The sequence below is a fragment of the Athene noctua genome, chromosome 18 (genome assembly GCF_965140245.1).
Source record: "Athene noctua chromosome 18, bAthNoc1.hap1.1, whole genome shotgun sequence".
NCBI classification, from domain to species: domain Eukaryota; kingdom Metazoa; phylum Chordata; class Aves; order Strigiformes; family Strigidae; genus Athene; species Athene noctua.
Genome location: NC_134054.1, coordinates 2,867,003 through 2,881,300, shown reverse-complemented (window position 1 = coordinate 2,881,300; position 14,298 = coordinate 2,867,003). Strand labels below are relative to the sequence as shown.

The 14,298-nt window shown below is 46.2% G+C and overlaps 1 protein-coding gene across 1 annotated transcript in view; it reads left to right on the top strand.

Moving 5' to 3' along the window:
* Positions 1–14,298, top strand: part of STX8 (syntaxin 8) — a 110,502-nt gene that overhangs the window by 65,399 nt on the left and 30,805 nt on the right. The window lies entirely within an intron of this gene.

Here is a 14,298-nt window from a genome sequence, read left to right as displayed (position 1 = left end):
AAAAGTTAAAAAATCCACCTCTCCAAACTCAAACACGACCTTAGCTGCTGTTGGAGGTTTGACTCGCTGCTCATGCTGTGTGTTGTTATAGTTAACTTCCTTCAGCCATTTGACTCCAGCATTGCACAATATTCTGATTGGAAATTGTAGAACTGTATGAAATGAGTGTGGTACGTGTTAATTAGGTTTAAAAAACTTGCGAGCTACCAGCTCTCACAAACCGGTCACAGCGGGGAGTGATGCTGCAGGGACATTTCTGGCAGTGTCCTGCAGGAATGTGTTCTCAACCAAGTGGCATTCACAGCCTGCCAGACATGAAATCCTTGCTGGTGGCTCTTCAAGCTCCACACAACTACAGTAAAGCTAAATTAGACTCTCTTTTCATATAGCCAAAGCGAGGTTATACATCTCAATAGAGCGAATGCACGGCTCCTGTTTTTTTGGAGGATGCTGTGGGTGATGGCAGCAAATGTCTTTGCCTTGGGAGGATGAGTGGCACTGAGGGGAGGATGTCCATGGGAGGTGGGGGTAGTGAGACTCTTCTGGAAATAGCATCTCTGCTTTTGGTGTCCATGGTTTGTTTTTGGCACGCTAGAGGATTCAGAATGCTAACAAGAATCATGTATGCTTGGCAGAAATTTGACTTGTAGCCAGAAGTTAACAAAATTTGGTTTATGTAGTTCAGGAAAGAGAAGTTGACTGTCTGGCTGGTGGGAGGCTTTTGTTCTGTGGAGCGATCATGTAGCAGCAAAAGTGACTGAGCTCAGACTGGCAAAGAGACATTTTTCAAGCACTGAGGATATATTTCAGGGGTTGTTTAATTCTCCGTCACTGATAACTTTTTGAAAGTTTGGTTGATATAGGTTGCTGAAAATCTGTGGCTTCTTCTGGAGGTTAAAGTTGATATGTCAGAGGCATTTGTTTATGATTTCTCTTGTACCAGCTACAGATGGAATTAAAGGCGTGACTCCAGAGTTCATGACTGTTTTTTTTGTTTTAGATCTTTAATGTTGACACAAGATGGATTTAATCAAAAAATAATTGCACTTGAATGATGCCAAGTACCCCTGTGTCCCTTTGGAGTCTCCCCTTAATTTCAGTGGTTTCGTTTTCCACACGAGACAGGGAAGCACAACACAAAATGCCTGTGCAGGGCAGGTGGTGAATCCCTTTTCATACAGGACAGCTTCCCCCTCCTTGGGTATTTCTCCCCCTTTTTAGGTTCCTCATGTGAGTGCAGCCCCCAGACAAAGTTGCTGGATAATGAGCCTGTCTCTTTAACTCTGAAGCCCATACTGGCTGCACTGGGGAATTTGAGAGGAGGAGGATGGGAGAGGGGAAGGCTGGGAGGATCCGGGGCTGGATTCCTTGGGGGTGACCTCTCTCACCCTTTCCACACTGAAAAACATTTTTCTGCAAGGGGTGGTGAGAAGCGCTGCCTCTCGGTGCCTGTTCCCTCTGCTCCAATAGGTCTTCCTGTGTTTGCATAACAATTTGGGCATATGTAAACACTATATTGCCTCAGATAGCTGTTTTATTCTGTCTAAGCATGAGTTTTAGAACAATAATGCTGGAAGAGACAGGCTTTGATGGCATTCTTCCCAACTTTTTTCCACCCTTATCCCTGGCTCTGAAAATTAACTAGCCTATTAAGATGAGAAAAACCCTCTGCATACATACAGTTTATTCCTTGAATAAAGCCAAGCAGCAGGGAAACTGGCACCTGCTAGGTAATTTTTTCAAAGTGCTTTTTTTTCCCTTCCAACATTTCATTTAAATTGATAAAATCTTTAGCAACTCTTTGGTTTCAGCATGTTACTTTGGATTTAAACAGGGTGAAGTGCTCAGTCTTTCCCCTTGCCCACCCTTCCTTCCCCGGGATGCAGACGTTTGCTTGGACCTAGTTTCCGCACTATTCCAGCATGTGCCTGTTTCCGTGTTTTTGCCTCATTTCTGTAATCATAATGTCTGTTTTGTTTTTTTGTTTTTTTTTTTCTGGTGAGTGCCTGTACTGGAGCCACTGGCTGTGGATACAAGCAGAGCAGCCTGGCGTGAACAGTGGAATAATCACCCTTTTATGAGCAAGAATGCAACGCATTAATGGGTGTGTCTTTGTTAGCAGCCATTATAATAATAAAATCAAAGTATTGCTGATGAAATCCAACTTTAATCAATATTTCAACATCTTGCTCTCATGCAAACACCATTTCAGGCTTTGGAGGTTGTTTCCAGTGACCAGCCCTCGGTGCTACCTGCTTGGCACCAGCACCTCTGGGCACAGAAGCATTGCGGAGAGCAGCATCTGCACCGCTGGCCATGCTCAGTCCTGGCAGAAACCTTCAGGTTGTTTTGGGTGGGTTGTTTCATTTGCAGTTTGTTTTCAATGCCGTTTATCTTGGTGACTCGAGCTGTTGACAATCCCACCCCTTGCTGCTGCCCAACGAAGGCTGCCCCGTTTGGAGCCCATCTCCCTTGGTGGCCCCGGGCAGCCCCACACTGGTGTCACTGGGAACTCCCAGGGACTGCAGAGGAAGAATAATCATGTGATATACTCAAGTTTGCTGCTTTTATGAAATTATTGTTGAAAATCATAAGTCATCTGCAAGCAAATGTTTGCACGCTGCTTGGCATTGTTTTATTTCTTTTTGGCATATGCTGGGCATTTAGGAGGGATGTTAGGACATACATATTTCTTAGATTTCAGAAATTTGCATTGAGCTTTCACCAAAATGTACATGTACATCATTAATCAAATGTTAGGCTGCCTTTGCCAAATTTGCTCATAATGTCTGCATGCACAATCCTGACTTTTCAGTTTTACCACTGGTTCTCTTGGGTTGGTTTGTCCCCATTCTCTCAGTTTGCATATCTTTAGGGGTTTTTTTTGTACAAAGTATAACACTCATTAACTATTTCTCACTGACTTTTTTTATTAGAAACTAACCCTCAGAATGTCCTGTTAAAAACTGCATTTAAAAATAAGCAAAGAAATGAAAGTATACTTAAGGTTAAGATGCTGGGGGGAGGTGGTTGTGGTTTAACCACAGCTGGCAACTAAGCACCACGCAGCCACTCACTCACACCCCCTCCGCCTGCAGAGGGATGGGGGGAGGAGAATTGGAAAGATGAAAGTGAGAAAAATTTGTGGGTTGAGATAAGAACAGTTTAATAATTGCAATATTAATAATGAAAATAGCAAAGAGAGATAAATAAAACCCAAGAAAGACAAGTGATGCAGATGAAAATAGCAAGTATGCCGGTGGGGTGGTGTGAGAAGCAGAAAAGGCCTGGACTCTGTAGGCGTGGCTCAGCACTAGCTAAAACATTCCTGTATTATCAACCCTTTTTTCAGCACAAATCCAAAACATAGCCCCATACTAGCTACTATGAAGAAAATCAACTCTGCCCCAGCCAAACCCAGCACATTCTGCACCCCTTATTCCATACCATTTATGTCATGCTGGGGTCCCACACTATCCAATACATCCTCATTAACCCCCACCACCTTCCCATCCTTCGGTGCAATACACAGATATCATTCCCTTGGTCTCTGGACCACCCTTTGAAATGCCTGTAAAATGTTCACAGGTGTCTACTGAGTTCATGTAGTCTGTGACTTTGGTCTCCATCTGTTGTGGTGGTCACTCAGGACACGGAAGGTGGTGCACTGGGTGGAGTTACTGGGCACCAAAGCCGCCTCAGGCCTCACTGTACACTTGCGAGGGGTGTCCTCCACTGGTTCAGGTGGTTCCTGCTACAGTAATTCCTGTAACATGCAACTCAAATCCTAGGTTACAACACTTTAAAGGTATTTCCATTACAGTCTCCACCCCTGGTCCCTTTGGGCCAGGTTATAGGGTTTCACATTGCAGTGAACTCCTCCCCTTGCTCCTGGCCTGGCAGTAAGGGGCTCCTGCTATAGTCATTCCCATAACATGCAACTCAAATAATGGATAATTTTCACCCAGGATTAAACCACCCTGCGGCACACATTGGGCTCCCCCATCCTGCATTACCCACCAAGTGTATCCAGGTCTTTGAGCTAAAACAATCGCACAAGTAGGTTTACCTTTTCCTGAGGAAGGAATAACCTAGACTGTTTTTCCCAGCAAGTTCCTTCTCTGTACTGTGAGGCTCTTACCTCCTTCCACAGCGCACAGGGGTTTTGACCAGCAGGGCCAGGTTGACTGGCAGATCCTCTAGTATTAACTAGCCAGGTGGCTTCTGCTAACTGTGTACCCCAGTGCTCAGTGTCCCGGCACCCATTGCTCCCGGTGTCATTTTCAACAGCCCATTGTACTGTTTGATTTCCCTGGAGGCTGGTGCACGATAGGGGATGTGCTACACCTCGTCAGTGTCCTGCTCCTCGGCCCAGCCCTTTGTGAGGTTGTTTTGGAAATGAGTCCTGTTGCCTGATTTAGTTTGTTCGGAGGTGCTGGACCTCCATAAAACTTGCTTCTCAAGGCCCAAGAAAGTATTCCTGGCAGTGGCATGGGGCTCGGGGTATGTTTTCAACTATCTAGGAGTCAATTCCCCCACTGTATGCATGTGCTGCTTGCCATGGCAAATTTGTGGTAGTGTGATATAATCCCTCTGCCAGGCTTCCCTTTACTGATATTTCAGCCATTGTCCTTTATACCAGAGAGGCTTGAGCCTCATAGCTTGTTTAATTATGGCGCATTTTTGACATTCATTGATAACCTGTGCGATGGCATCAATAGTCAAGTCCACCCCTCGATCACGAGCCCATTTGTGCGTTGCATCCCTTCATAAATGTCCCGATGTGTCACAGGCCCATCAAGCTGTAAATCGCTCACCCTTATGTTCCCAATCCAGATCCACCTGGGCCGCTTCTATTCGCGTAGCCTGGTCCACCTGCTCATTGTTTTGATGTTCTTCAGTGGCCTGACTCTTGGGTACATGAGCATCTACGCGATGTACTTTTACACCCAGGTTCTCTACCCGAGCAGCAATATCTTGCTGTAATTCAGCAGCCCAGATGGGTTTGCCTCTGTGCTGCCAGTTGCTCTGCTTCCATTGCTGTGGCCACCCTCACAGAGCACTTTCCACCCATCCATGAGTTGGTATAGAGACCACTGGCTATTTTTCTCGTTCAGCAATATCTAAAGGTAGCTGGATGACTCTCACCTCTGCAGACCAACTCAATTCACCTCCTTCAGCGGTTTCTGTCACTTGTTGCGTGGGTCCACACAGCAGGTTTCCACCTTTGATGTTCCCACAGTATGACAGGATTCATCTATAAACAGGGCATATTGCTTTTCATTTTCTGCTCATTTATTATACAGAGGCCCATCCTCTGGCAACACTCTGAAGTTTCGGCCCTCTGGCTGGTCCCTGGCCCCTTCCAGAATTCCCAGGCAGTCGGGGTTCCCCACCCCGATCCATTGCATGATCAGCACAACCCACACAGCACCAGCTGCCTGATGTGTAGAGGGGACCCTCCCTTTGAACATCCAGCCCAGCACAGGCCATCGAGGTGCCAAGAGGATCTGTGCTTCAGTACCAATTACTTCTGAAGCAGCTCAGGTTCCTTCATATGCTGCTAACATTTCTTTTTCAGTTGAAGAGTAACGGGCTGCAGATCTCCTGTATCCCCAGCTCCAAAACCCCAGGGGTCGACCTCAAGTCTCTCCCATCGCTTTCTGCCAGAGGCTCCAGGTGGGGCCATTACCCTTGGCTGAGGGGTGAAGCATGTTTTTCACCTCTTGTCCTGTCCAGGCTGGCCCAAGTGCTACTGCACAAACTGTCTCCCGTTTAATCTGTTCCAAGGCTTGCTGCTGCTCAGGGCCTCATTCACAGTTCTTCTTCCAGCTCACCCAATAGAGAGGGCTTACAGTCAGACTGTAACCTGGAATATGTGTTCTCTAAAAACCCACAACACCTAAGAAAGCTTAGCTGGTGGAGACATAGCTGTTACTTTATTGATCACATCCACTGGGACATGACAACACCCATCTTACCATTGTATTCCTAAAAACTAGATTTCCTGTGCAAGTCCTTTGACCTTACTTTGTTTTATAGCAAAACCAGCTTTCAAAAGGATCTCGATTATTATTCTTCCCTTCTCAAACACTTGCTCTGCTGTGTTGCCCCACAGGGTGGTGTCATCGATGTACTGCAGGTGTTCGGGAGCTTCACCCTGTTCCAGTACAGTCTGGATCAGCCTGTGACAAGTGGTGGGGCTGTGTTTCCACCCCTGGGGCAGTCGATTCCAGGTGTACTGGACACCCTTCCATTTGAAAGCAAACTGTGGCCTGCACTCTGCTGCCAGAGGGACGGAGAGAAATGCGTTGGTGATAGCAGTTGGTGCATACCATTTGTTGGCCTTTGACTCCAGTCCATATTGGAGTTCTAGCACGTCTGGTATGACAGCACTCAGCAGCGGTGGGACTTTGTTCAGGCCTTGATAGTCCACTGTTAGCTCCACTCTTTGTTAGATTTTAGCACTGACCATACTGGACCATTAAAGGGTGAGTGAGTCTTACTGATCAATCCCTGGCTCTCCAGTTGCTGGATCAACTTATGGATGGGAACCAGGTAGACTCAACTGGTGTAATATTGCCGCCAGTGCACTGTCATGATAGCAGGTGGTACCTGCTGTTCTTTAACCCACAGCAAGCCCACCACAGAGATATCCTCTAAGAGAACAGGCAGGCTAAACAGCTGTTTAACCTTCTCCATACACAAGGCAGCTGTACCAGAAGCACACCAGTACCCTTTTGGGTGTTTGAAGTACCCTCTCCTGACATAGTCTATGCTAAGGATGCACAGAGCCTCTGGACCAGTCACAACAGGATGCTTTTGCCACTCATTCCCAGTTAGGCTTACCTCAGCCTCCAACACAGACAGTTCTTGGGATCTTCCCGTCACTCTGGAAACACAGATGGATTCTGCCCCTTTGTAATCTGATGGTATTAGAGTACACTGTGCTTTATACTCCCAGGGGGCTGATGTGCCAGGCCACTGAGCCCACACACTCCAGTAAACGTGGTTGTGCCTTTCCTCCACCTGACCAAAGGCAGGGCCCCTCTATTCCTGGTCAGAATCTTTGTTAATTGATTTTTGTAACTGCAAAACATAAGTCTCTTCATCCAGGTCAAAAGTACGATCAGCCTTTCTACTCTGCCTAGCAGACACTGGAGCAGTAACTTTCCTGGATGGATGCTTTTTGGTTGTTGTTTTTCCTTGCAGTTCCTGTACCCAAGCTTCTAGCCTCCAGGTAGGTTCTCACCACCCCACCTCCTCATGTCCTCCCACTGGTCACGCAGGAAGGAGCCTCAAGGTTGCACATGGTGTGCACCACTGAAAAAGGCTGACTTGTAGCAGCTGAGGCCTTGGTTGGAGTGCATGAGGAAGACTTCCCCTTCTTGGCTTGCTTGGACATTTTTTGGGTCAGTCTGTCCACAGCTGAGACACAGGCCCATGTGGAGGAAGCGAGATTATCTTTGTATTCTTGGAGTTGTTTGACCAGTTCATCTGTAGTTGGTGCCTCTGTGTCTGTCCCGCTCATTATCACCGGGGTGTGGGTGTATCATGTCGGAGCATTTTGGGCAAACTTTTGCCACATGGACTATGTGCACTGGATTTCATCTGGGTCTTTGGATTCCTGGTTGTCATCTGGGTTGTTACAGGTCACCTCGACCACAGCTAATTCCCTCAGATACTTCACCCAGTGTCAGTCCATTTGCTGTGAGAATTTGCAAGTTCTTCCTTGAAGGGATACCTGTCCTTCACACTTGACAGGAGTTGCTGCCAGAGTCTGAGGAGTCCTGCCTTTTTTCCAATCCGTTTGCCAGTGGCCTTATCCTTAGCAAAGGATCCCAGATGCCAAGCTTCCTTGCCCTCTAATTCCTGACTACTGCCTCCAATATCCCAGCATTGGAGTAACCAGCTGAGAATTAGTTCACCTGGTTGATGGCTAAAATCTTTTTGCGTGTCTCACAGCTCACTGAGGGATAGGGATCAGGTGGTTTCTCCTTTATGATTTCAGTCTCTTCCTCCTCCTGGTCTTGTGGCTGCTCTGCTGCCAAACAGGCTGCCTCTTCTTTCTCCTGCTCCCTCTTAGGAGAAGCTTCTTCATCCCTTACTAAACGAGCTGACTTCCACTTCCATTGTTTCTTTTTAGTTACAGGGGTGACTGATACAGTGTCTGGTTTAGCCAGAGTGTCTGTTGGTTTGTTTTCCCTCTCTTCTCCCGGAGAGTGCTAGATAATACCAAGCAGTGTGTGGTAGATGCTGGCCAGGGCCCAGCACAGTGTGGTAAGCTGTGCCTCTTTGGAATAGCCACGGTATTTTTTTTCAAGCACTCTGTCACTTCATCAGGATCCTTGTAGTTCTTTGGGAGCGAGGTTCCAGACCACTGGAGGTGAGAAGTTCTCTCGATACCTGCCCATATGCTGTGCCACCCACGACCTCACAGAGCCTAGGTCTTAGTATTCCTAAATTATTTGTTAGACAAAACTGAAGCAATATTCCTAAGAAATACCAATAGAAGTATTCTAACTACCCAAGGATGCTCAAGATACTGAGAAGTTACTGTAAGGAGGGAGAAAACACCACAGAAGAAGGTAGTGAAGGTGCCATTCTGTACTTCCTGCACAGAACACCTCTCAGAGGAAGTATAATTGTTAATTGTCTCCATGAGATGGTACCTGAAATACAGCAGTGGTTTCAGTACAGAGCCCAAATACCAAATTAAGCTCAAGGTCAGTGTTTAAACAACAGATCTCCCAGGCAAAACGTCACTGATCGCTACCAGAGCACAGCAAGCTGCAAAACCAGCACCAATCATTAACACGGGCAGCAAAAAAAAGAGCATGGTGCAGATCAGATAAACTAATACCAGAACAGATGAATCAATATCGTGACCTGCAGCTGTTAACAGGTATAAATCCCTTCTAATACACTCTGGTCAATTTGTTATTATCTCAAACCCTTTGAGCCCCACGCTGGGCACCAAAAAGGACTGTTGTTGTTTAACCCCAGCCAGCAACTAAGCGCCACACAGCTGCTGGCTCACTCCCCCTCAGTGGGATGGGGCAGAGAATCGGAAGGGTAAAAGTGAGAAAACTACTGAGTTGAGATAAGAACAGTTTAATAATTGAAAAATAATAATAATAACAATGACAACAACAACAATAATAATATACAATGAAAAGGAAAATAACAAAGAGAAATAAAACCCAAGAAAGACAAGTGATGCAAATGAAAACAATTGCTCACCACCAACCCACTGATGCCCAGCCAGTCCCTGGGGAGGGGCCCCCAGCCAACCTTCCCCCTAGTTTATTGCTGAGCACGATGCCATATGGTGTGGGATATCCCTGGGGTCAGTCGGGGTCAGCTGTCCCGGCTGTGTCCCCTCCCAGCTCATCATGCCCCCCCAGCCACTCGCGGGTGGGGTGGGGTGAGAGGCAGACAAGGCCTTGGCTCTGTGTAAGCTCTGCTCAGCAGTAATGAAAACATCCCTGGCTTACCAACACTGTTTTCAGCACAAATCCAAAACACAGCCCCATACTAGCTACTATGAAGAAAATTAACTCAGCCCCAGCCAAAACCAGCATGGGGGCGGGAAACAAATTTACCCCAAACAAACCCTTGAGCTGGAACAACCTGATGATGTGGCAAATGCCACAATACCTTAATGATGCAATACTCAAGATTCCTTCAGTATTTTTGGTTTTCCTGGGTAGAGATAGCCTAACTGTGATCCCATCACATTCCAATTCCAGTTGGAAGAAATTTTCACATTTCCCAAAATTTTTCAAAATTTCCAATTTTGAAAAAAATAAAAGATAATTATTTACAGGAAGATGAGTCCCCTGAAATGAGTGCTGCTGTCAGACTCTCAGCAACCCTGTTGTTTGGCTTCACTGTGCAGCTCCTGTGGTTTTTAATTCTCTCTTGCCCCGCACTGGGCTCCAGCATCAGCTCATCCCGTGGTGTCCTTGGCACCGTCCTGAGCAGAACCGGCCAGCGCCAAACCTTCCCCTGTGCAGGCAGTCCCCAGGCTCCAGCAGCCCCAGCACCGGCTGCCCCACTGTGCCAGGGCCCCAAGGGCTCAGGGAACAGTTCCTCGCTTTGAGACACTGCGAGTAAGTGGGTGCAGATTTTGTGGGGGGTCCCAAAACACAGCTGCTCAGCGCAGTACGCAGCTGTGGACGTTGGGGGTTTTTTCTGTTCATATCAGGCTCAAGCATTTAGTTTTAGTCATGAGTCTGCAAAGAGTTCATGGCTCTTCCTCCCTGCCCATGGGTTGCAGTTGGCCTCATCACAGAGGAGAAAGTCTGTCACTGTCCCCAGCTACATCCTGGCTTACCTGGATGGTGCTTTCTGGTAATTTTTCCCCCATCCTTGAGTTGTGTAGACTATATATTTTTTACCGAAAGACATAAGTAGGCATCTCCCTACAGAAAGGATGGTTAAACCAGGCTTTGTTTGCAATAAGAGCATCGTGAAGTGTTTGTGTCTGAACAAGCTATGGCATTTTTAGTAACACAGGACACAGCTGGGAGCCTGATTATCAGATGCGAGGTCCACAGAGGCGGTTGCAGCCAAGCTGTGCGATGCACAGAGTCAGAAGTGTTCTTCAGGTCCTGCTAAGCCAGACCATGAACTGGGGAGGGGATCTGGGGGATCGATGTGGTCCTACTGATGATCCTACCCAAGTCACTCTTTCTGATGGCTCTCCCACAGCCGTGGCAAAAGGCTGTTTTCCTGGGAAAGCAACACAGAAAATTATCACTTTGTCGTAGTAAAAACAAGCAAAAGAGAGCAAACTCTGTTTCTGACAGCTTTACCCATCCCCTTCCAAACAGCATGAGGGAAGCAGACCATGTCTTTGAGGTTATCACTGCCTGCATCCCTCTGACCTTTCAGAGAAATGAGGAAAATGAGAAACAACCACCAAGTATACCCTGCTGGACCGGTATCTGTGTCCTGTAAAATAATATACAATTGCAAAGTGGCAGCTGAGCAATATTTTGTTTCGTCTTTCGTTTTCTCCTGTTCCACAAGATGGCATTGCAATCTAATCGCCTTCCTCCGGGCTCAGGTAGATGCTCTCATCTCCCCTTTGCCTTCAGATGGAGGCTTTTGGAGATGCTGAAAGCAGGCTGTAGACTACCATAAAGTTAGTTGGTACCAGGTAGGTTTTTTTTAATCTTAGCAAATCGCCAAAATACCTGAATTAACGTCAGAGCTTTGCTAAACCTATTAATTGCAGTTTTGGGAAGGTTTTAATTTGTTTTTAAACAGAGTAGCTTGGATTGTATAAGGTTTCCTCTAGAAAATAATGATTCATGCAGGCTGGGGCCTTTTTCTGCCAGATTCTACGATCGCTCTGTTCTAAGTTATAGTTATTTTTGCCATGGATTTAATTTGTTTTATAAATTATGGATAGCAGTTACTCAGGCTTGTTCCTCTGACGTACGCTGTGTGTTTAGATGAGCAAGTCCTCATCCATTTATTTTTTTCTCAGTGGAGTGGAGAAGCTGGGGTAGTGTGCCATTAAATCAACCTTTCCTGCAATCTGACTCTCGGAGAATTTACACTGATATTCCTCCCCAGTGCTGCTCTGACAACAGCACTGGCTCTGAGTCACCTGTCCGTGCTTCTATGGGATGAGTTTTCTTGGCCTGGCAAGTTATGTGTTTTCCTGATTTTTAATTTTCTTTTTCCTTCCTTCAGTTTCTTCCATTTTAAGCAATTAGATGTTGAAAAGTTTGTTCTGAGCTGTTACCACTGTGAGAAAGGTTTGAAAAGAAGCTTTAGCAGAAGAATGATGAATCTGTTGGTTAAATTGGACTCGTTGCTGGTGTCTTCACTGACCCCCAGTCTCTTAAATGCACCGACACTTCCATCCTCCTAGAACCAGAGCAGCCCAGGGAGGTGGCCAAGGGGCAGCTACCGGTGGCTGAACTGAAGGTGGAATTTCATCTGGGCTTTTCTAAAGTCTCTTCATTCCCTTCTCCTGCAGCCCTCTCTTGCTGCCAGCCAGGGGAATATCAGGAGTCCAACAGACCTTGCTGCATGATTTAGCTTTCCACTAGTCTTGTTACCTTGTGCATCATCCTCCCTTGTGCTGTAGCTCTCGTCTGAGCTCTCTGAAGTGTTTTCTCCCTCTGATACAGCTCGTTTTCCTTCCCTGTGAGAGCGCAGGTCAGCTGCACGTGGGGGAAGCGGGGATCTGCTGGGGGTGAACCTGATTTTGGGAGGAACCAATGGGTTTGCAGCCCTGTTGCATGTGTGTGGCCATGCTCTTCCTCCCACCTTACCCCACTGACTTCTGAACCCGCTGGCTAATTGAAGCTGAAATTAGTTGGAGATAGAGGTCGCAAAGATAAGAAGTTACTACAAGCTTACGTGGGCATCTGTCCTCATTAGAGAGACCCAATTAAGGGCCCCATTGAGGAGGGGAAGGCAGGGTGAGCTCAAGTCTCATTAGACACCAGAGAAGCCTCAAAGCAGATTATCTTAGGGACACTGTGGGAAATGTGACTTCGTTAATTATGTTAATAGAACAATTTTTAAACAAACTGGTCCAATAATTTCAGTGCATTGCTAACCTAAGACTTCTGGTTCATTTGTTGTCTTGCCATCTTGTTTCCCCATAATATGAAACACTTTTGCTTGGCTTCATTAGCTCAGAGCTCCCGAGGAGCAGGTGAGGTGCTCATGGGATAAGTAACGGGGTGAAGAAGCATCCCAAAGGGTTCAGCAAATACACTGAAACAAGGTCACTCATGGTGCTGAGACAATACCTTTGCTGGTGGCACATGCCCAGCAGCCTGCCCCTCGCTCCCCCAAGTACCTTTGTACCCTCCAGCCAGCTCGTGGCCTCTCTGTGCCTCCTCCTCCTCACAGACACTATATTCACAACTTAAATATTTGGCTTAAAATTGCTCACACTGAGATGTTGAAATGGATTCAGCTCATGAAAGAGGATGGACCTAAGCAGTCATAAACACTTTTTTTTAAAAAAAGAAAAGGTTGTTTGGAGTTGTTTTATTAATTTCTTTCCAGGTAAGGACCACAGTGTTTGGTGGTGGTGTCAGCTCTGTGTGTGTTTAGCAGGAAAGGACGGGAAGAGCCTTCTGGGTCATAGAATCCGTTCAAGATAAATTTCTGAGAACAAGCTTGTTTTTTCCCCCCCATTACTCCTATTGGAAGGCTGCAGTGATCATAAACTTATTTCCAGCTTAGACTTGTCAGGGATACTTCATGTTGCCCACGTGCAACCCTTGTTCTGGTGTCTTGAATAGTTTTTTTCCCCTTTTTTATTTTACTCCCCCAAATGTGTGTGTCTAAGAGATCACTCTGTTCCCAGCTTTTGGTTTGTGGAGCTGAACAAGTGTCTTTACATTTTAATCTCCTAAATTAATCTCTCTGTTTTCTGATAAGCCCTTTTTTACACTTTCCTACTTAAAGTTTTTGGATTTTTAACCGTGAGGACTGACCGCAGCATCCCTGGAGCCTTCTCACAATGACTTGCCATTGGCTCTAGCACTTCTCTGGCTGCTGGAAATACTTCAATTACAACATGTTGATGCCTTAGTCAGTTTTGTTTTGAGCTGTTTGCTTGGGCCTTTCTCACTCTTGAACATTTTCCACCTGAGTTCATTTTCTTTCCAACTCGTAGCCAAAACTATTGTTTGTCCCAAGTGCATGCCTTCCTCTTTCATCCCACTGAATTTCAACCTTCCTCCATTCATCTTCAGAGTTACCCATTTTTTTCCTACATGCTGTCCCAGCTTTCCTCTGTGCTGATGCTGCTTTCCAACTTTGTGTCATCAGCAAATTTCATTAGCACACTTACTTTTTCTGCCAAGGTCATTAATAAAAATATTTAATAAGATCAGCCTCCTGATCATTCCTTGAGGAGCTCTGCCGGTGACCTCCATCCATTCTGATCCTTCTTTCAACGCTGCTTCGCTTTTCACCAGTTTTCTGGCTTTACAGTTCTGATAATCCCCATCTTTTTCATTTAATAATTTCCCACATGGCACTATATCACATGCTTTGTTGAAGTCTGCGTGGAAGGGATCTGTCATGCATCCTTTGTCTAGAAAATTCATTATCTTATTGAGCTAACTTGATTAGCTCTGTTTGATCTGATTTCCCTTCAGTACGGTCCCATTGTTTTCTACCCTGTTTACTGTTTAGTTTCACGTTTTAATTAGTCTTTCTTCAGTTTGCTGTAGAGCCTCCATCCTGCTGAGGTTACCCGGACAGGCTTGTGGTTGCTCACATCACTTTTTCCTTTCCGCAGTGCGGTTG